The following is a 22,423-nucleotide window of genomic DNA, read 5'->3' on the forward strand; positions in this document are numbered from 1 at the left end:
TGTTTGGTATATATGAGTCTCAGCACAATTCTGTCACAGTGGAACAGGTATATGTAGTATAACTTTATGTACTTTACCACTACAATGTAATGCCTGTGCAACTATTATTTTGTATTCCAAGTAAAAGAACATGTATATGAATGTGCCGTCCGAAAGCTGATCCTGGACCAGCGTTAAGAGCAAAACATTAGTTCGTTCTCTCTATTTTCTTGCTTTGTCCTTTTACCAGAGCAGAGGGGATCTCTGGGAAGCGGTGCTCATGACAACCAACATAAACAAGTTTCAGTAGCTATATTTATCTGTTGGTTTCACAAAACGGGGTGCCAAACCCAAGGAAAGCTGCTGTCATTGCTTTCTGTGGGGACCAGTACTATGAAATAATTGGATCTATTTAACAAAGCATGGACGAAAGGTAAGACTTTAACCCTTTTCCATTTTGGCACCAGGCCCCTTTGATACCACGAGTTAGTTGGAGTCGGGGACTCTTCCGAAACTGCTGCTGCCTCCCGCCATGCTTCATTGCTTGGATAAGTGGCTAGCTAGCTATTTTGTCAGTCAGCAGGTTGACGCTAGAAAGTAACCATTTATTGAAAAATATATGTCAGTAATTAATTTTATAACAGTACCTAGCTAGTGCATATTGTTGTCGCTATGCTAGCTAACGTTGACTAACTTAACAGGGGGGTTTGCTAGCACTAGCTAGCTAGAGAGTAAGCTGTGTCACTGCGTATGCATGCAATACTACATGCAATACGAACAAATAAAACATTGCATTCTTACAAGAATTGCTGCAACGTTAGAGAAGCGGGCTAATCAGTGGTTTAAGTCGAATTATTAGCTAGCTATCCTGTTGACAGTACGTTAGCTCTGCATTACTATCTGGACCTTTCTATGCACACAACTATTGTGGGCATGCAGGGGAGATTGGGACACTGCTATAAGAAATATAGTTCGTATGGTATCGGGACCAGTGGCGATTTTAGCCCGTAAATCTTGGTGGGATGCATGCCAGCAAAGTCACTAAACAATACATGATTGCACTATAACTGTGACAACTGTTGGGTCTACGTAAAGCTGTTCCAACAGCAGTCCCAATATCTTACCACTGCTACACCTGGCTATCAGTAGAGCCATGTAGCATTTCGCTATACCCGCAATAACATCTGCTAAACACGTGTATGTGACAAATAAAAATCGACTTTATTTGAAGCCTTGTCTGGCAGCGAAACAGTTCATTCAGCCGAATTTACTGCCTTTAAAAAAAGCATAGCTGATATGGCTGACTTGCTTAAACAAATGTGGTTTCTAATGACAATTTAGATGTACAAACTATGGAATGGAATAAAGGGAGGATAAGAGGCAATCCATAATTTCGATTAAGACATTAATGAGCGAGCTGAACGGTTTGTTTAGAAATGTATAGGGACAGTTCTTACAGTGTTCTCCCTGTACACCAATTCAGAACCGTATGATAAATAAAGTGGGTAATATGCAGACAATGAAAGCTCTTACAATCTTCTATGATTACATTTCTCTAAAACAGGGTAGGGATAGCCCCTTTTTATTTTTCAATTTTCGCCTAAATGACATACCCAAATCGAACTGCCTGGAGCTCAGGCCCTGAAGCAAGGATATTCTTGGAACCATTTGAAAGGAAACACTTTGAAGTTTGTGGAAATGTGATTTGAATGTAAGAGAATATAACACAATAGATCTGGTAGAAGAAAATACAAAGAAAAAAAACCAACCAGTGTTTTTTATCACCATCTTTGAAATGCAAGAGAAAGGTCACTGATAGGCTACATGTGCACCAGCAAGTCAGAACAGTAGGTGAAATTAATAGGGGTAAATAGACCAAATTATTAGGGTAAGGCACATGGGCTTCTAACATCTTACTACACAACATACACTTAGTATAACTTTATTAGCTACAGTATACATATCAACCTGGCATATTACATCATTTATGCAGCAGCATACAATACATTTTTGGACTCACCTTGTTGTACTGTGCTCACTTGAAGAGGAAGGTGGCGCGGCGGTCATTCGTGTCATCAAAGTCTGGAGTTTTTCCTGATTCATGGTGCTTTCGAAAATAACCGGGAACAAGGTTGAATCGTGATGATGTCATTGATCTTCAGGTCGTAGGTCTAGAAAGAGGCCGGATTAACAATTCCAAGTTGGATGACCATTCAAAATGTATTTTCCCAGTCGGAGCTCATTTATTCCTGACTTCCCAGTTGTCTTGAACTCACTGAAGTCAAGTTTTTGCAGTTCCCAAGTTAACAGTTGTTAGAGCGCGGCACAAATTATGCTTAATTGACAGCATGGCCAATGTTGAACGTTTATCATTTTAAACTTGGAAAAGATCCTATTAATCCCAGATTTGGGACCACATAGCCACTCCACTGAATAGAAGGCTAGTGATTGCTTTGCAATGCTTGCAGTTAGCCACTGTCACTGATTCCTTCCAAACCACTCATTGTTGAATTTTCTATTTCCAACTTGTTGTGTAATGATTGTTAGTGGTCAACCTATGTCAAGTTTTCATAACAATCGGTAATCTGCATTTTTGGACGCCGATTATGGCCGATTACATTACAATCCACGAGGAGACTGCGTGGCAGGCTGACCACCTGTTACGTGAGTGCAGCAAGGAGCCAAGGTAAATGGCTAGCTAGCAATAAACTTATCTTATAAAAATAACAATCAATCTTAACATAATCACTATTTAACTACACAAGGTTGATGATATTACTAATTTAATTAGCTTCTCCTGCGTTGCATATAATCAATGCAGTGCCTGTTAATTTATCATCGAATCAAGGCCTACTTCGCCAAACGGGTGATGATTTAACAGAAGCGCATTTGTGAAAAATCACAATCGTTGCACCAATATACCTAACCATAAACATCAATGCCTTTCTTAAAATCAATACACAAGTATATATTTTTAGACCTGCATATTTAGTTTAAAAAAATGCATGTTAGCAGGCAATATTAACTAGGGAAATTGTGTCACTTCTCTTGTGTTCAGTGCAAGCAGAGTCAGGGTATATGCAGCAGTTTGGGCCGCCAGGCTTGTCGCGAACTGTGTGAAGACCATTTCTTCCTAACAAAGACCGTAATTAATTTGCCAGAATTTTACATAATTATGACATAACATTGAAGGTTGTGCAATGTAACAGCAATATTTAGACTTAGGGTTACCACTCATTCGATAAAATACGGAACGGTTCCATATTTCACTGAAAGAATAAACGTTTTGTTTTCGAAATGATCGTTTCCGGATTTGACCATATTAATGACCTAAGGCTCCTATTTCTGTGTGTTTATTATAATTAAGTCTATGATTTGATAGAGCAGTCTGACTGAGTGATGGTAGGCAGCAGCAGGCTCGTAAGCATTCATTCAAACAGCACTTTTTTGCATTTGCTGAAAAAGGTCTGTCCCAGGAGGCCTGACCCTAACTGGGCTCAGGGGCGGTCCTCTGATTTAGTTCAAATCAAAAGGGAATTGTATTTTTCTTCATTAAACAGTCCAAAATCATATTACACAATTATACAAACCGTATCATACTCACTCATTCATCTTGTACAATAATTATATGTAAACCTCATATCTGAGGCTATTATATAAACAGTGTTATGGTAATGTGGCCACACCGTCTCCCATGAACTTCCCCAAGTTGTGACAAATGGACCAGTTCGTAGCTGGATTCCTCACCGATCTTTTATACTTTCTCCGGAACATGAAATTTGTTCGTACCTCAAGTTCTGTGAGGTGGAAGGATTTCCTTTGTTCTCCATGAAAATCTACTCTCTCTATACTGTGTGGCCATGTGGCAGGGTCTTCTCAGGAATTTACGACGTCTCTCTGACCACAGCAACCTAGTTGAAAGGGGGAGGCAGGGAGAGGGGGATGGGGCTTGCTATACCCAAAGAGGCCAACGTCATGACACTATCAACTCCAGAGATTAGGCTGGCAATACTATAGTGCCTATAAGAACATCCAAGAGAAAGGTATATGAAATACAAATGGTATAGAGAGAAATAGTCCTATAATACCTACAACTCCTTAACATGAGTCTTCAATATTCCCAGTTATAAGGAACCACCAGCTTTCATATGTTCTCATGTTCTGAGCATGAACTTAAACGTTAGCTTTTTTACATGGCACATATTGCACTTTTACTTTCTTCTCCAACACTGTGTTTTTGCATTATTTAAACCAAATTGAAAATGTTTCATTATTTTTTTGAGACTAAATTGATTTGATTTATTTACTATATTAAGTTAAAATAAAAGTTCATTCAGTACTGTTGTAATTGTCAATATTACAAATATATATATACATACATACATACATACTGTATAAAAATCGTCCGATTAATCAGTATTGGCTTTTTTTGGTCCTCCAATAATCGGTAACGGCATTGAAAAATCATAATCGGTCGACCTCTAATGTTTATGTGCAATGGCCAATGAGCACCGATACGTTTTATCTATAATTTCTCTTAATTATTTCTCTTCATATGACAAGGATTAAAAAGGATTTGCCAGAAGATTGTCGACTTGATTCATGATGATGACTGCTAGCAAAGATTCTGAAAGTTATGATGTTGACATTATCAATCCAATCAAAGCTACTGTACATATAGCGTGATTTGACATCATTTTATCTGTGGCCAATGACCTTGAGCCTTCTTGGATGGGTACTTCTAATGGAATTCTATGGCAGCACCCAAGGGGCTAGAATGTTCTAGTTCTACACTTAGACTTGGCAGTGACATAGTTTCCCCATGAGTGACAGAACACTGAGCCAATCACGACGCAGCGCTCCATATTTTCTGCCGGCTTGCTCCACAACCACAGAAGGCACTGAGCTAGGCAGAAATACCTGCATTTTTGGAGCTGCCTTACTCAAGAAAACAATAAAGAGACCATGTTTGTACCCGGCTTTATTAACTGAATGATATACAGTGGGGCAAAAAAGTATTTAGTCAGCCACCAATTTTGCAAGTTCTCCCACTTAAAAAGATGAGAGAGGCCTGTAATTTTCATCATAGGTACACTTCAACTATGACAGACAAAATGAGAAAAAAAAATCCAGAAAATCACATTGTAGGATTTTTTAATGAATTTAATTGCAAATTATGGTGGAAAATAAGTATTTGGTCACCTACAAACAAGCAAGATTCTGGCTCTCACAGACCTGTAACTTCTTCTTTAAGAGGCTCCTCTGTCCTCCACTCGTTACCTGTATTAATGGCACCTGTTTGAACTTGTTATCAGTATAAAAGACACCTGTCCACACCCTCAAACAGTCACACTCCAAACTCCACTATGGCCAAGACCAAAGAGCTGTCAAAGGACACCAGAAACAAAATTGTAGACCTGCACCAGGCTGGGAAGACTGAATCTGCAATAGGTAAGCAGCTTGGTTTGAAGAAATCAACTGTGGGAGCAATTATTAGGAAATGGAAGACATACAAGACCACTGATAATCTCCCTCGATCTGGGGCTCCATGCAAGATCTCACCCCATGGGGTCAAAATTATCACAAGAACGGTGAGCAAAAATCCCAGAACCACACGGGGGGACCTAGTGAATGACCTGCAGAGAGCTGGGACCAAAGTAACAAAGCCTACCATCAGTAACACACTACGCCGCCAGGGACTCAAATCTTGCAGTGCCAGACGTGTCCCCCTGCTTAAGCCAGTACATGTCCAGCCCCGTCTGAACCTTGCTAGAGAGCATTTGGATGATCCAGAAGAAGATTGGGAGAATGTCATATGGTCAGATGTAACCAAAATATAACTTTTTGGTAAAAACTCAACTCGTTGCGTTTGGAGGACAAAGAATGCTGAGTTGCATCCAAAGAACACCAAACCTACTGTGAAGCATGGGGGTGGAAACATCATGCTTTGGGACTGTTTTTCTGCAAAGGGACCAGGACGACTGATCCGTGTAAAGGAAAGAATGAATGGGGCCATGTATCGTGAGATTTTGAGAATTTTGAAAACCCCCTTCCATCAGCAAGGGCATTGAAGATGAAACATGGCTGGGTCTTTCAGCATGACAATGATCCCAAACACACCGCCCGGGCACAGAAGGAGTGGCTTCGTAAGAAGCATTTCAAGGTCCTGGAGTGGCCTAGCCAGTCTCCAGATCTCAACCTCAGAAAATCTTTGGAGGGAGTTGAAAGTCCGTGTTGCCCAGCAACAGCCCCAAAACATTAAATCAAATCAAATTTATTTATATAGCCCTTCGTACATCAGCTGATATCTCAAAGTGCTGTACAGAAACCCAGCCTAAAACCCCAAACAGCAAGCAATGCAGGTGTAGAAGCACGGTGGTTAGGAAAAACTCCCTAGAAAGGCCAAAACCTAGGAAGAAACCTAGAGAGGAACCAGGCTATGTGGGGTGGCCAGTCCTCTTCTGGCTGTGCCGGGTAGAGATTGTAATAGAACATGGCCAAGATGTTCAAATGTTCATAAATGACCAGCATGGTCGAATAATAATAAGGTAGAACAGTTGAAACTGGAGCAGCAGCACGGCCAGATGGACTGGGGACAGCAAGGAGTCATCATGTCAGGTAGTCCTGGGGCATGGTCCTAGGGCTCAGGTCCTCCGAGAGAGAGAAGGAGAGAATTAGAGAACGCACACTTAGATTCACACAGGACACCGAATTGGACAGGAGAAGTACTCCAGATATAACAAACTGACCCCAGCCCCCCGACACATAAACTACTGCAGCATAAATACTGGAAGCTGAGACAGGAGGGGTCAGGAGACACTGTGGCCCCATCCGGGGACACCCCCGGACAGGGCCAAACAGGAAGGATATAACCCCACCCATTTTGCCAAAGCACAGCCCCCACACCACTAGAGGCATATCTTCAACCACCAACTTACCATCCTGAGACAAAGCTGAGTATAGCCCGCAAAGATCTCCGCCATGGCACAACCCAAGTGGGGGTGCCAACCCAGACAGGATGACCACATCAGTGAATCAACCCACTCAGGTGACGCACCCCCTCCAGGGACGGCATGAGAGAGCCCCAGTAAGCCAGTGACTCAGCCCCTGTAATAGGGTTAGAGGCAGAGAATCCCAGTGGAAAGAGGGGAACCGGCCAGGCAGAGACAGCAAGGGTGGTTCGTTGCTCCAGAGCCTTTCCACTCCTGGGCCAGACTACACTCAATCATATGACCCACTGAAGAGATGAGTCTTCAGTAAAGACTTAAAGGTTGAGACCGAGTTTGCGTCTCTGACATGGGTAGGCAGACCATTCCATAAAAATGGAGCTCTATAGGAGAAAGCCCTGCCTCCAGCTGTTTGCTTAGAAATTCTAGGGACAATTAGGAGGCCTGCGTCTTGTGACCATAGCATACGTGTAGGTATGTACGGCAGGACCAAATCAGAGAGATAGGTAGGAGCAAGCCCATGTTATGCTTTGTAGGTTAGCAGTAAAACCTTGAAATCAGCCCTTGCTTTGACAGGAAGCCAGTGTAGGGAGGCTAGCACTGGAGTAATATGATCAAATTTTTTGGTTCTAGTCAGGATTCTAGCAGCCGTATTTAGCACTAACTGAAGTTTATTTAGTGCTTTATCCGGGTCGCCGGAAAGTAGAGCATTGCAGTAGTCTAACCTAGAAGTGACAAAAGCATGGATTAATTTTCTGCATCATTTTTGGACAGAAAGTTTCTGATTTTTGCAATGTTACGTAGATGGAAAAAAGCTGTCCTTGAAATGGTCTTGATATGTTCTTCAAAAGAGAGATCAGGGTCCAGAGTAACGCCGAGGTCCTTCAGTTTTATTTGAGACGACTGTACAACCATTAAGATTAGTTTCACTGCTCTAGAGGAGATCTGCATGGAGGAATGGGCCAAAATACCAGCAACAGTGTGTGAAAACCTTGTGAAGACTTACAGAAAACGTTTGACCTCTGTTATTGCCAACAAAGGGTATATAACAAAGTATTGAGATAAACTTTTGTTATTGACCAAATAGTTATTTTCCACCATAATTTGCAAAAAAAATTCATTAAAAATCCGACAATGTGATTTTCTGGATTTCTTTTTCTAATTTTGTCTGTCATAGTTGAAGTGTACCTATGATGAAAATTGCAGGCCTCTCTCATCTTTTTAAGTGGGAGACATGCACAATTGGTTGCTGACTAAATACTTTTTTGCCCCACGGTATATATATTTTTTTACATTGTTTGCAAACTGATATGTGACATGTATTAATGCCAAAATAACATGTAAAACAGGCGAAAATGCTCAGCCCCACCTGCCCTGAATGATGGGTTGCCACTGATTGGGACACTGCACTGCTATTATAGTTCAGTGTTATGCTTTGTTATGTCAAGTCCTTAATCCTAATAACAGTTCAGCCATTATCCACATGCTACTTTTCATCTCTAATGTCATGCTGTATTTCCTTTTGTATGTGCACTACACCAACGCATCATTCCATGGTAGCTTGGTATAACCTGTGTAGGCATTACATTGTAGTGGTTCTGTAAGTACAGACAGTTATACTACATAGTACCACAGTTATACTACAGTAGTTATTTCACTGGTAGTCACTCTGATATGAATTAGGCCTATACAATGTAGTCATTTTTACTGAAGTTCTAAACTGTTCAGCTATGTATGCGTAACACCAGTGAAAAGACAACATGGTGGTAGGCCTACTCCATAGTAACCATTTATTTGCAAGGGTGTCCTTAAATATTAGATATCTTTATTGCCTTAAGTTCTCAGATAAAGTGTGCAAAACTCTGTGGTTATCTCAAGTAAATATGTGAGAGAGAGAAAAAAACGAGTGAAAATGAGGAACCTTGAGATGTGGAGTGCATAGAAATTAGCATGAAGAACACTATCCTGACCGTGGCCCTCTGTATCAACAGATGGTAAGACTGAGACAGTACAGTGTGTCATCTGTTCAGTGTAGCCACAGCTGCAGAGTTGGTATTGGGCATTGTGCATTTAAAAGGAGTATGATTCTCTGCAAGCTCAGAAAAATGTATACATACATTTAAAAATTGTGCATTATTGAGATTGAGAGCACAATTTATTGAACTCTTTTTATATGATTCAGCAAATATCACTGTACAGAAAATCTATGGTTGATGCTCATCCTCTAATTGGGCAATAAGGCCCGAGGGGGTGTTGCATTTGGCCAATATACCACGGCTAAGGCCTATTCTTAAGCACTATGCAACGCGGAGTGCCTCGATACAGCCCTTAACTGTGGTACATTGGCCATGTACCACAAACCCCCGAGGTGCCTTATTGCTATTATAACCAGATTACCAACTTAATGAGAACAGTAAAAACGTAATTTTTTGTCAGACGCGTGTAATATGGTCTGAAAAACCACCGCTGTCAGCCAATCAGAATTCAGGGCTTGAACCACCCAGTTTATGATGTCCCTTATGTACTGAATGCTTGTTAATGTGCATGTGTGTTCTTGATTTACAAGGCCATTTCACAACACCATTTTGGGGGGAATTTCTAAAATATGATGCATGCACTTCAATGGCGTTCTTATTCAATTGCCTTAGTATATTGCTCTAATTGCCATAAACACTGTAGGAATATTTACACTAATTTGCTTGAACAATAGTACACATTGCAACACTGCAGTTTATCACCACAGCCAAATGAGCAAGAGAGAAAACAATGTGAGTGGGTCAGATTATCACTTAAAAGTCAACAACAGTGCTCAACAGCTTAATATCTAACTAAATTGGTTAATTATGACTCGTTAAATTAATTTACCAATATTGAGACCGTGAAGTGCTCCAGAGGTTTATTTACACCCCCCCCCCTCAAGCAGTTGCTTTGTTTCATTTTTATGCTTTGTATGATTCAGAAATGTTTGTAAACTCAGCAAAAAATAAACGTCCTCTCACTGTCAACTGTGTTTATTTTCAGCAAACTTTTTTAACATGTGTAAATATTTGTACAAACATAACAAGATTCAACAACGGAGCCATAAACTGAACAAGTTCCACAGATATGTGACTAACATAAATGGAATAATGTGTCCCTGAACAAAAGGGGGTCAAAATAATCAAAAGTAACAGTCAGTATCTGGTCTGGCCACCAGCTGCATTAAGTACTGCAGTGCATCTCCTCATGGACTGCACCAGACTTGACAGTTCTAGCTGTGAGTTGTTACCCCACAATTCCACCAAGGCAGCTGCAAGTTCCCAGACATTTTGGGGGGAATGGCCCTATCCAACAGGTCCCAGACGTGCTCAATAGGATTGAGATCCAGGCCCTTCGCTGACCATGGCAGAACACTGACATTCCTGTCTTGCAGGAAATCACGCACAGAACGAGCAGTATGGCTGGTGACATTGTCATGCTGGAGGGTCATGTCAGGATGAGCCTGCAGGAAGGGTACCACATGAGGGAGGAGGATGTCTTCCCTGTAACGCACAGCATTGAGATTGCTTGCAATGACAAAAAGCTCAGTCCGATGATTCTGTGACACACCGGCCCAGACCCTCCACCCCCAAATCGTTCCCACTCCAGAGTACAGGCCTCGGTGTAACGGTCATTCCTTCGACGATTAACGAGAATCCAACCATCACCCCTAGTGAGACAAAACTGTGACTTGTCAGTAAAGAGCACTTTTTGCCAGTCCTGTCTGGTCCAGCGACGGTGGGTTTGTGCCCATAGGTGACGTTGTTGCCGGTGAGGAACTGTCCTACAAGCCCTCAGTCCAGCCTCTCTCAGCCTATTGCGGACAGTCTGAGCACTGATGGAGGGACTGTGCATTCCTGGTGTAACTCGGGCTGTTGTTGTGGCCATCCTGTACCTGTCCCACAGGTGAGATGTTCGGCTGTACCGATTCTGTGCAGGTGTTACACTTGGTCTGCCACTGTGAGTACGATCAGCTGTCTGTCCTGTCTTCCTGTTGCGATGTCTTAGGTGTCTCACAGTACGGACATTGCAATTTATTGCCCTGGTCACATCTGCAGTCCTCATGCCTCCTTGCAGCATGCCTAAGGCACGTTCACTCAGATGAGCTGGGACCATGGGAAACTTTCTTTTGGTGTTTTTCAGAGTCAGTAGAAAGGCCTCTTTAGTGTCCTAAGTTTTCATAACTGTGATCTTAATTGCCTACCGTCTATAAACTGTTAGTGTTTTAACGACCGTTCCACAGGTGCATGTTCATTAATTGTTTATGGTTCATTGAACAATAATGTGAAACAGTGTTTAAACCCTTTACAATGAAGATCTGTGAAGTTATTTGGATTTTTACAAATGATCTTAGAAAGACCGGGTCAAGGGATGTTTCTTTTTTTGCTGAGTTTAGTCGATTTGTTTCATTCATCTAGTGTGCTAAGACTTAAATGTTAAGCAGTACACCAACTATGAAAATATGCCATTTATATTCAGATGTGAACATTTTACTAGACTAATTTGTTGTTTTGTATTTTGTAGCAAAATGTAGCCTGTTTTTCCAACGAGCAGAAAACAGTACGACCACACACCCTTACAAATGATGCTATCATATATTTCCGTAATCATGATAATTTGTGACTTCATTATTATCTTTGAATGTAGAATCAGTGCAAATAGATAAAGTATATTTAGCAATGTTGATCAACAAAAAGTAGCCTTTTTGTGTGACAATTGGTATTCTTTTGAAGAAAAGGCCTGAGATGTTAGAGTTCAACCCAGTGCCCTTAACTGCACCATTAGACTGACTGCCCTAATCTCAACTCCAATTAAACAGTCTGGCTACCCAGATAATTGATTAAAAGTGTTGGCAGGCAGAATACCTGTGGTGACTGACTTTCTTGTGTTTGGACACTATGGATCTCACAAGCTCTTATTTCCATGTCTGCCTGTGTTTGCAGAGCATGTTTAATCAGTTTTATCGCACTGAAGAAATATCCTATGTATACAATTACCAAGATAATATGAAATGACGTGCATTATGTGAATTTTTCTGATAGGGACCATCTCCTATGATTTTGGATATTGTTGAACTTTGCATTGAGCAACGGTTCAATAGTTAGGATAATTGCTCCCTTTGAGAAGGACATTTTCTAAATTAATATTGATGTATTGACCTTGTTTTTGCTGTTTTTCACAGGTTCGATGCTTGAATAGAATCTCCAGATTCATGGCAGCGAGGCAGAATAAAGGTATTGACGAGGTATAGTAATTAAATAATCTCCGGAAATTATAAAATAGTAAATTCTAAAATAAATCTAGGCCTAACCTTTGATTAGACAAGTTGACTCATGAATAAAGGAAAAGACATGACTTGCGTCTAGGCTATGTTTAATTCTGGCTGTAGTAGTAGTTTGTTATTGCAGGGTGCCCTATGTTCTGTACAATATATTTTGTATAATGGACGCCTGTTTATATGAATAAATAGTTTAACAGTGTAAAATAGTCTTAAGGGAATGTATACCAGATTGTGTATAATATCTGAAGATTTGGCCAAACATATTTTACTCACACAGTATGCTCTTCTTAATGCAAATCTTAGCTCTATCAAATTGTGTTTTCAGCTTTGGAACAACAAAGAAAAGTAGACATTATGCCGAGCAAATCCGTAGAGCAGTATACATTTAACTGTGTATATGCAAGGTGTCTAATCGTGGCTTGTTCCTTGGTACGAGCCATGTAGTTCAAGCCTATAGCTGCTTCTTCCTTCACTTAATGCAGTAATGCTCTTTCAGATGAAATGTCTAAGACATCTCATAATAACTTGGAGCATGCTGTCTAGAGCAGTCACTTGTGACTGTGTGCAAACCCCCCCTCAGCTTGGCGATATTGTAATGAGCAAAATGGTACCGTCACTCCATTATGCATACAAGCCATTGCCGGCAGTGTGCATGTCCCTCAGGCTGCAGTATTCATTAAGGGAAGCTTACCGGGCTGAAAGCTGGAGGCATGTGATAACGGGATATGATTTTCATATTTAATACATTCCTTGGAAGAGCACGCGCGTGCCGCAGATTGATAGAAGAATCAATTGCTACTTTAGTGAAACACTTTCTACTTTGCCCTGCAGCTACCGATTGAATCACTCAGCCAAGAAATGAACTTTTCTTCTTTTTTACCTGCTTTGTGGATCTGCTGGGCAGAGCTGCATGGTCTACAGTGAATGTTATTAAGCAGCTAACTGTTTGGTATTTAAGACTCTTATCAGAAAAGAAACAGAAGCCATGCTTTTTGTTATATTTGGAGGGAGATTTTTTTTTAGCCTTCTCTTCCCCCCTCAGTTCCATAGCAGACAGGAATCGCAACTTGCTCAGAGGATTGCTTATAAGATTAAAGTTAAAGCGTGGATCGTGTAACATTCTTCTCAATTAGGGATTTGAAAATAAATATGACCTTGATCCTAAACAATGTTTTGTGAAAAAAAAAGTGATACTTTTAAGGAAAAAGCCCTTATTACCGGATTTGCAAGTGTTGCATTTAAGGAGAATAAACTGAATAATACAAGCAGAAAATTGTAAGAGCAGTATTATACCAATACAAACTGTTTCCGCTGCTTGTGAATGGAGGGTATCCTTGACCATTTGATGCTATTTTGCCAATCTTGTCTAATTGTTAATGGTACTTCATGTGGTATTCTGATTATATCCCAATTTAATTATATTACCATAGCCATTGGAATTTGCATAGCTGAAATTGAAAGGGGGGCTGTGACTAGAAACATTTTGCTCTTGAGGATTGTATTTGAGCATAATGATATCAAGTAGCAGTCAATTTTCACTTTAATTTGAGTTACACAATACACTTGCATCCCTAACAAATGGTCTCCAAAAATGCCTTGCTATTTATTAGCATTTTGTTATTTCATATTGAGTAACCATGAATCTACATGTATGCACCTGGTTATTTCCTGTTTTCAGGGAGAGGTATTACATGGCCATCCTCTGGGTGTTTCCCCCTTTCCACATGCCAGGGGTTTTTACCAACCATCTGTAATTTTCATGGGTCGGCAGACTTCCAGAGAGTCCACGGCTGAAGATGCCACCATAAGTGTACACTTACAAGAAGCCGAGCATCATTCGCCCCAATCATCGCTCACGTGCCTCGGAATACCGGCAAAGTGGCCTTTTTGAAGGACTCCAAAGTTTCCAGAGAGGTTGTTGCCGACAGCGGAGCGCATTTATCAGATGACATTTCGGGCTCAAACGATTCCCCCGACGGCTGTAATTTGAGTGACAAACATGAAAGGATGGCAGCAGTGGTTCCATCCAGCTTAACAGCCAGCGCCAGTGTGCCTTTTGGAGGTGATTAACAATCTCCTACACCTCGAGTGACCTTGACGAGGCCTAAGAAGAATAGCCTATCATCCCAGCAGTATCAGCCATATGTCTGACAGGAATTCACCTGCAGAATACACTCGGTAGAGGGTCTGCCCACCAGAATAGCATAAAAAAAGAAGTTGGAGAGAGTCTTGCAAAGATCACCAACTCAAACTGACTTGGGAAAATAATCTCAAGATGTGCCAGGTTAGTGATCTTATTCCTGACATACTAGAAGATATCCAGACTCTGTATGTTCTCCATTGTTTTACTGTACTCTCTAATACTTTATTTATTAGCAATTTGATTGAAATGTGTGTTCTTTTTAAGAAATGGCTAAAATAATTTGTATTATACTAATAATGCTCTATATACACAGTGATTTAAATAGCCTGTTGTGAATGTGTTTTCAGAGAGGAGTGAAGACCTCAGTATATCCAGTTCCAGTGGAGCTGTCAGTGACCAGGAGTGGCAGTGACCTGTCAATCTCCCTGACCGAGTCTGACCTGGCTGAGGTACCAAAGGTGCCACAGAATGTCGTCTATGTAGACGGCCATAGCAGGAGGACAGACAGCTCACCAGAGGAGTGCTACACCCAGGGACAGGGATCTCCACAGCATCAGCATACACAGTCAAGACTCACTTGACACTCCAGAGCCAAGGAACAGATCTGAACCAAGTAGAGAATCCACGTCTTAAGGAATACCATTGGAGAGGTACGTATGAGTTACATTACAAGTTTTTCCTTATACTGGAAATAATCTAATCAAAGTTTATTTGTCACGTGTGCCTAATACAACAGGTGTAGTAGACCTTACAGTGAAATGCCTACTTACAGGCTCTAACCAATGGTGCGGGGGGAAAAAGGTGTGTGTGTGTGTGTGTGTGTGGGGGGGGGGTGTGTGTAAGTAAAGAAATAAAACAACAGTAAAAAGACATTTGAAAAAAAAGTAGCAAGGCTATATACAGACAGCTGTTAGTCAGGCATATTGAGGTAGTATGAATATGTAGATATGGTTAAAGTGACTGCATATATGATGATGAGAGTAGCAGAAGTGTAAAAAGAGGGGTTGGCGGGTGGTGGGACACAATGCAGATAGCCAGTTTAGCCAATGTGCGGGAGCACTGGTTGGTCGGCCCAATGGAGGTAGTATGTACATGAATGTATAGTTAAAGTGACTATGCATAAATGATAAACAGAGAGTAGCAGCAGCGTAAAAATACGGGTTGGGGTGGGCACAAAATGCAAATAGTCCGGGTAACCATTTTTTTCAAGTTTTATGGCTTGGGGGTAAAAACTGTTGAGAAGCCGTTTTGTCCTAGACTTGGCAATGCGGTAGTAGAGAGAACAGTCTATGACTGGGGTGGCTGGGGTCTTTGACAATTTTTAGGGCCTTCCTCAGACACTGCCTATTTTAGAGGTCCTGGATGGCAGGCAGCTTTGCCCCAGTGATGTACTGGGCCGTACGCACTACCCTCTGAAGTGCCTTGCGGTCGGAGGCCGAGCAATTGCGTACCAGGCTATGATGCAACCGGTCAGGATGCTCTCGATGTTGCAGCTGTAGAACCTTTTGAGGATCTCAGGACCCATGCCAAATATTTTTAGTTTCCTGAGGGGGAATAAGCTTTGTCGTGCCCTCTTCACAGCTGTCTTGGTGTGTTTGGACCATTCTAGGTTGTTGTTGATGTGGACACCAAGGAATTTGAAGCTGTCAACCTGCTCCACTACAGCCCCATCGATGAGAATGGGGACGTGCTTGGTCCTCCTTTTCCTGTAGTCCACAATCCTCTCCTTAGTCTTGGTTACGTTGAGGGATAGGTTGTTATTCTGGCACCACCCTGCCAGGTCTCTGACCTCCTCCCTATAGCTGTCTTGTTGTTGTCAGTGATCAGGCCTACCACTGTTGTGTCGTCAGCAAACTTAATGATGGTTTTGGAGTCGTGCCTAGCCATGCAGTCATGGGTGAACAGAGAGTACAGGAGGAGACTGAGAACGCACCCCTGGGGAGCTCCAGTGTTGAGGATGAGCGTGGCAGATGTGTTGCTACCTACCCTCACCACCTGGGGGTGGCCTGTCAGGAAGTCCAGGATCCAGTTGCAGATGGAGGTGTTTAGTCCCAGGTTCCTTAACATGGTGATGAGCTTTGAGGGTACTATGGTGGTAGGGCAGTGTAGAGTGCAATAGAGATGGCATCATCTGTGGATCTGTTTGGGCGGTATGCAAATTGGAGTGGGTTTAGGGTTTCTGGGATAATGGTGTTGATGTGAGCCATTACCAGCCTTTCAAAGCACTTCATTGCTACGGACGTGAATGCTACGGCTCTGTAGTCATTTAGGCAGGTTGCCTTTGTGTTCTTGGGCACTAGAGGTCGACCGAATATGTTTTTTAAGCGCCGATACTGATTATTGACGGACCTAAAAAGCCGATACCGATTAATCGGCCATTTTTTTAGATTTATTTGTAATCATGACAATTACAACAATACTGAATGAGCACTTATTTTAACCTAATATAATGCATAAATAAAAATCAATTTAGCCTCAAATAAATAATGAAACATGTTCAATTTGGTTTAAATAATGCAAAAACAAAGTGTTGGAGAAGTAAAAGTGCAATATGTGCCATGTAAAAAAGCTAATGTTTGAGTTCCTTGCTCATGAGAACATATGAAAGTTGGTGGTTCCTTTTAACATGAGACTTCAATATTCCCAGGTAAGAGGTTTTAGGTTGTAGTTAATATAGTATTTATAGTACTATTTCTCTCTATACCATTTTGTATTTCATATACCTTTGACTATTGAATGTTCTTTTAGGCACTATAGTATTGCCAGTGTAACGGTATAGCTTCCGTCCCTCTCCTCGCCCCTACCTGGGCTCGAACCAGGAACACATTGACAACAGCCACACTCGAAGCAGCTTCACCCATCGCTCCACAAAAGCCGCGGCCCTTGCAGAGCAAGGGGAATAATTACTCCAAGTCTCAGAGCGAGTGACGTTTGAAACGCTATTAGCGCACACCCAGCTAACTAGCTAGCCATTTCACATCGGTTACACCAGGCATTAGGCTGATAGGCTTGAAATCATAAACAGCGCTGTGCTTGCGAAGTGCTGCTGGCAAAACGCACTAAAGTGCTGTTTGAATGAATGATTACAAGCCTGCTGCTGCCTACCATCGCTCAGTCAGACTGCTCTATCAAATCATAGACTTAATTATAACATAATAACAAACAGAAATACGAGCCTTTGGTGATTAATATGGTCGAATCCTAAAACTATAATTTCAAAAACAAAACGTTTATTATTTCAGTGAAATACGAATACCGTTCGGTATTTTATCGAAAGGGTGGCATCCCTAAGTCTAAATATTCTTGTTACATTGCACAACCTTCAATCTTATGTCATAATTACGTAAAATTCTGGGAAATTAGTTCGCAATGAGCCAGGCGGCCTAAACTGTTGCATATACACTGACTCTGCGTGCAATGAAGGCAAGAGAAATGACACCATTTCCCCTGGTTAATATTGCCTGCAAACCTGGAATTATTTTAGCTAAATATGGAGGTTTAAAAATATGTACTTCTGTGTATTGATTTTAAGAAAGGCATTGGTGTTTACGGTTTTCAACTCTCTAGAAACAACAGGAGTGGTAGAGATACTCTTAATGATCGGCTATGAAAAGCCAACTGACATTTACTCCTGAGGTGCTGACTTGCTGCACCCTTGACAACTACTGTGATTATTATTATTTGACCATGCTGGTCATTTATGAACATTTGAACATCTTGGCCATGTTCTGTTATAATCTCCACCCAGCACAGCCAGAAGAGGACTGGCCAACCCTCATAGCCTGTTTCTTCCTAGGTTTTGGCCTTTCTAGGTAGTTTTTCCTAGCCACCGTGCTTCTACACCTGCATTGCTTGCTGTTTGGGGTTTTAGGCTGGGTTTCTGTACAGCACTTTGAGATATCAGCTGATGTAAGAAGGGCTATATAAATACATTTGATTTGATAGAGATTTGGTAGAACTGATTTTAGTTTCCCTGCATTAAAGCCTCCGGCCACTAGGAGCGCTGCCTCTGGGTGAGTGGTTTCCTGTTTGCTTATTTCCTTATACAGCTGACTAAGAGCAGTCTTAGTGCCAGCATCTGTCTGTGGTGGTAAATAAACAGCCGTGAAAGTATAGCTGAGAACTCTCTAGGCAAGTAGTGTGGCCTGCAGTTTATCACAATATACTCTACTTCAGGCGAGCAAAATCTAGAGACTTCCTTATATTTTGTGCACCAGCTGTTGTTTACAAATATGCACAGACCGCCCCCCTCGTCTGAACGGAGTGTGCTATTCTTTCCTGCCGGTGCAGCGTGTATCCCGCAAGCTGAATATCCATGTCGTCATTCAGCCACGATTCCGTGAAGCATAGGATATTACAGTTTTTGATGTCCCGTTGGTAGGATATTTGTAATCGTACCTCGTCTAGTTTATTGTCCAATGATTGCACGTTGGCGAGTAATATTGATGGTAACGGCAGCTTTCCTTGTTGCCTTCTGCGGGTCCAGACGAGGCATCCGGCTCTTCATGCTCTGCGTCTCTTCCTTTTGCGAATAATTGGGGTGTTTGGAAAATATCGTGTGAGTCCTGCTTGTTGTTGTTGTTGAATAAATCTTTGTCTAATCTGATTGCTGTTCTGATATCCATCATAACAAACACTCCTCTTTTCATTGTTGATACATTTTGCTACATTTTCCTCTCAGTCTAACTATTTGTTTAATTTTGAGTGAATTAAACAGAGGGGCAAGCTAAAGCAGCAAAGCCACAGCTCTACTTTAGGATGTTCCAGAGTGGCCAAACTGAATTGGGCTGTACTGGGGATTATGCTCAAGACTGTTGACTTGTGCCACATCTGCAGCTGACAGAGAAGATGATGGGAGTCACGCTCCACGCGACCCACCGCACTCAGTTCAGCTCAACAGCACGGGCCTTAGCGCAACTTATAGGGAGGGTGTAGGACCCGTGACAAACATTATTGCCATAATCCAAGATAATGCTGTAACCAAGCAATTTTCTGCTTGAGAGACCTCAGGAAGTCCGTGTGGAGGAGGATATTTGTGGCTCCATAGAGTGTTCTGGAGGGTAGGCATGTGGACTGGCACTCACACTAAGAAATCCAGCACTTGGTGTCCTCTAATTGTAAGGATCGCTTGGGATGGATTTCACTGTGAAGGGAGTGTGCATTTCCGTCCATCAATCCAGACCTTTACTGTCCTCTGAAAAAGTCTGATTGTAGTCTATAGACCTAGCTGTAATAAACGGCTTTCCTCTATATGTGTTATGATAGTTCTCAGTATACTGTATGTGTTGGTAGACTAGGAACTGTTGGGGGGTGAAACTCAAATGCATATGTACAGTGTAATAAACAACTGTAGCTTGTAAGTGATTTGGATTTTGCAATGCATTGTGTAGATTCCTCAATGCATAGGCCTTATATTATCTTGTATTTTACAAATGTTTTCCAAAGCCACATTCTTAACATGGAGCCCTGTATATGAGGGGAAAAACAAGGCTTTGATGTAATGCTCAGAGCAGCCTGTCTCCAGCGCCACGCCACCTCACGCAATGTCAAGGTTAGAGTTTATATCGCTCTTCCCATTCAGCTCCCAGGCAGGAAAACAAGCCTTGGCAATTCATTCCATTATTCCATTTAATTTCCTCCTGGTGTGACCTGGGTAAGGGAGGAGAGAACAGAAATACACTTGGTTATCTTCAGTACTCCTAATAACGGCTGGAGTCTTTCAAACAGGGGTGTCGTGTTGTACTCATCAAATCAATGTTTATTCGTCACGTGCACAGGATATTGATGTAAAGGGTAGAGTGAAATGCTTACTTGCAAGCTCTCCTCAATGTATTACAATGGAGCAGTATAATTCTCAGTATTAAGACATAAGTAATACAAATTAGTTTAAAAACAATTGTGACGATGGTAATATGTATACAATAAGAATACAGTGCATTCGGAAAGTATTCAAGACCTCTTGATTTTTACCACTTTTGTTATGTTCCAGCCTTTTTCCAAAAAAACATGTAATTGTTTTTCCCTCATCAATCTACACACAATACCCTATAATGACAAAAATGTGTTTTCAAAGTCTTTGCAAATTTATTCTAACCCCCCCCCCCCTGGAAATATCACATTTACGTAAGTATTCAGACCCTTTACTCAGTACTTTGTTGAAGCACCTTTGGCATTGATTACAGGCTCGAGGCTTTTTGGGTATGATGCTACAAGCTTGGCACATCTGTATTTGGGGAGTTTCTCCCATTCTTCTCTGCAGATCCTCTCAAGCTCTGTCAGGTTGGATGGTGAGTGTCGCTGCACAGCTATTTTCAGGTCTCTCCAGCGATGTTCAAGTCCGGGCTCTGGCTGGGCCACTCAAGAACATTCAGAGACTTGTCACAAAGCCACTCCTGTGTTGTCTTGGCTGTGTGCTTAGCATCATTGTCCTGTTGGAAGGTGAACCTTTGCCCCAGTCTGAGGTCCTGAGCGCTCTGAAGCAGGTTTTCATCAAGGAAATGTTTTGGTACCCTTCCCCAGATCTGTGCCTCGACACAATCCTGTCTCGGAGCTCTACGGACAATTTATTTGACCTCATGGCTTGGTTTTTGCTCTGACTTGCACTACCAACTGTGGGACCTTATATAGACAGGTTAGTGCCTTTTCAAATCATGTCCAATCAATTGAATTTACCACAGGTGGACTCCAAAAAAGTTATAGAAACATCTCAAGGATGATCAGTGAAAACAGGATGCACCTGACCTCAATTTCAAGTCTCTTAGCAAAGGGTCTGAATACTAATGCAAAAAAAGGTATTTCTGTTTATAAATACATTTGCAAACATTTCTTTAAACCTGTTTTTGCTTTATCGTTATGGGTTATGGTGTGTAGTTTGCTGAGGATTTTTATTTATTTAATCACTTTTTAGAAGAAGGCTGTAATGTAACAAAGTGTGGGGAAAAGTCAACATATACAGCTCCTTCAGAAAGTATTCATACCCCTTATTCCACATTTTGTTGTGTTACAGCCTGATGGAATCATTTTAGATTTTTTTCTCATCCCCATAGCGACAAAGTGAAAGCATGTTTTTAGAATTTTTGGTAAATTTATAGAAAATTAAGTACAGAAATATTTAATTTACATAAAGAATTCACACCCCTTTGTAGAAGCACCTGTGGCGGCGATTTATACCGTTTTTCAAAATTCTTCAAACTCTGTCAAATTGGTTGTTGATCATGGCTAGACAACTATTTTCAGGTCTTGCTATAGATTTTCAAGTACATTTACAGTACCAGTCAAAAGTTTGGGCACAGCTATTATTGTAGAATAATAGTGAAGACATCAAAATAATGAAATAACACACATGGAATCATGTAGTAACCAAAAATGTGTTAAAACAAATCAAAATATATTTGAGATTCTTCAAAGTAGCCACCCTTTGCCTTGATGATAGTTTTGTACACTCATTCTCTCAACCAGCTTCATGAGCTAGTCACCTAGAATACATTTTAATAAACAGGTGTGCCTTGTTAAAAGTGAATTTGTGGATTTTTTTCCCCTTAATGCATTTGAGCCAATCAGTTGTGTTGTGACAAGGTATCCCTATTTGGTAAAAGACCAAGTAAATATTATGTCAAGAACAGCTCATAAACACAGAGAAACGACAGCCCATCATTACTTTAACCTGTTGCGTCGCGCAATCCCGGATCCGGGATTCTATTTATAGCCTCAAGCTCATTAGCATAACGCAACGTTAACTATTCATGAAAATCGCAAATGAAATTAAATAAATATATTTGCTCTCAAGCTTAGACTTTTGTTAACAACACTGTCATCTCAGATTTTCAAAATATGCTTTTGAACCATCGCTATTCACTAATTTGTGTAAGAGTATGCTAAGCTAGCTTAGCATTTTGAGTAGCATTTAGCACGCAACATTTTCACAAAAACCAGATAACCAAATAAATAAAATCATTTACCTTTGAAGAGCTTCGGATGTTTTCAATGAGGAGACTCTCAGTTACATAGCAAATGTTCAGTTTTTCCTGAAAGCATCTTTGTGTAGGAGAAATCGCT

At 41.2% G+C, this 22,423-nt stretch overlaps 1 pseudogene; it reads left to right on the forward strand.

Annotated features, from left to right (window-relative positions):
* The first annotated feature begins 245 nt into the window (after positions 1–245).
* The window catches only part of LOC135508324 (uncharacterized), a 52,717-nt pseudogene continuing 30,539 nt past the window's right edge, over positions 246–22,423 (forward strand).

Source organism: Oncorhynchus masou, chromosome 21, assembly GCF_036934945.1.
Source record: "Oncorhynchus masou masou isolate Uvic2021 chromosome 21, UVic_Omas_1.1, whole genome shotgun sequence".
Lineage (NCBI taxonomy): Eukaryota > Metazoa > Chordata > Actinopteri > Salmoniformes > Salmonidae > Oncorhynchus > Oncorhynchus masou.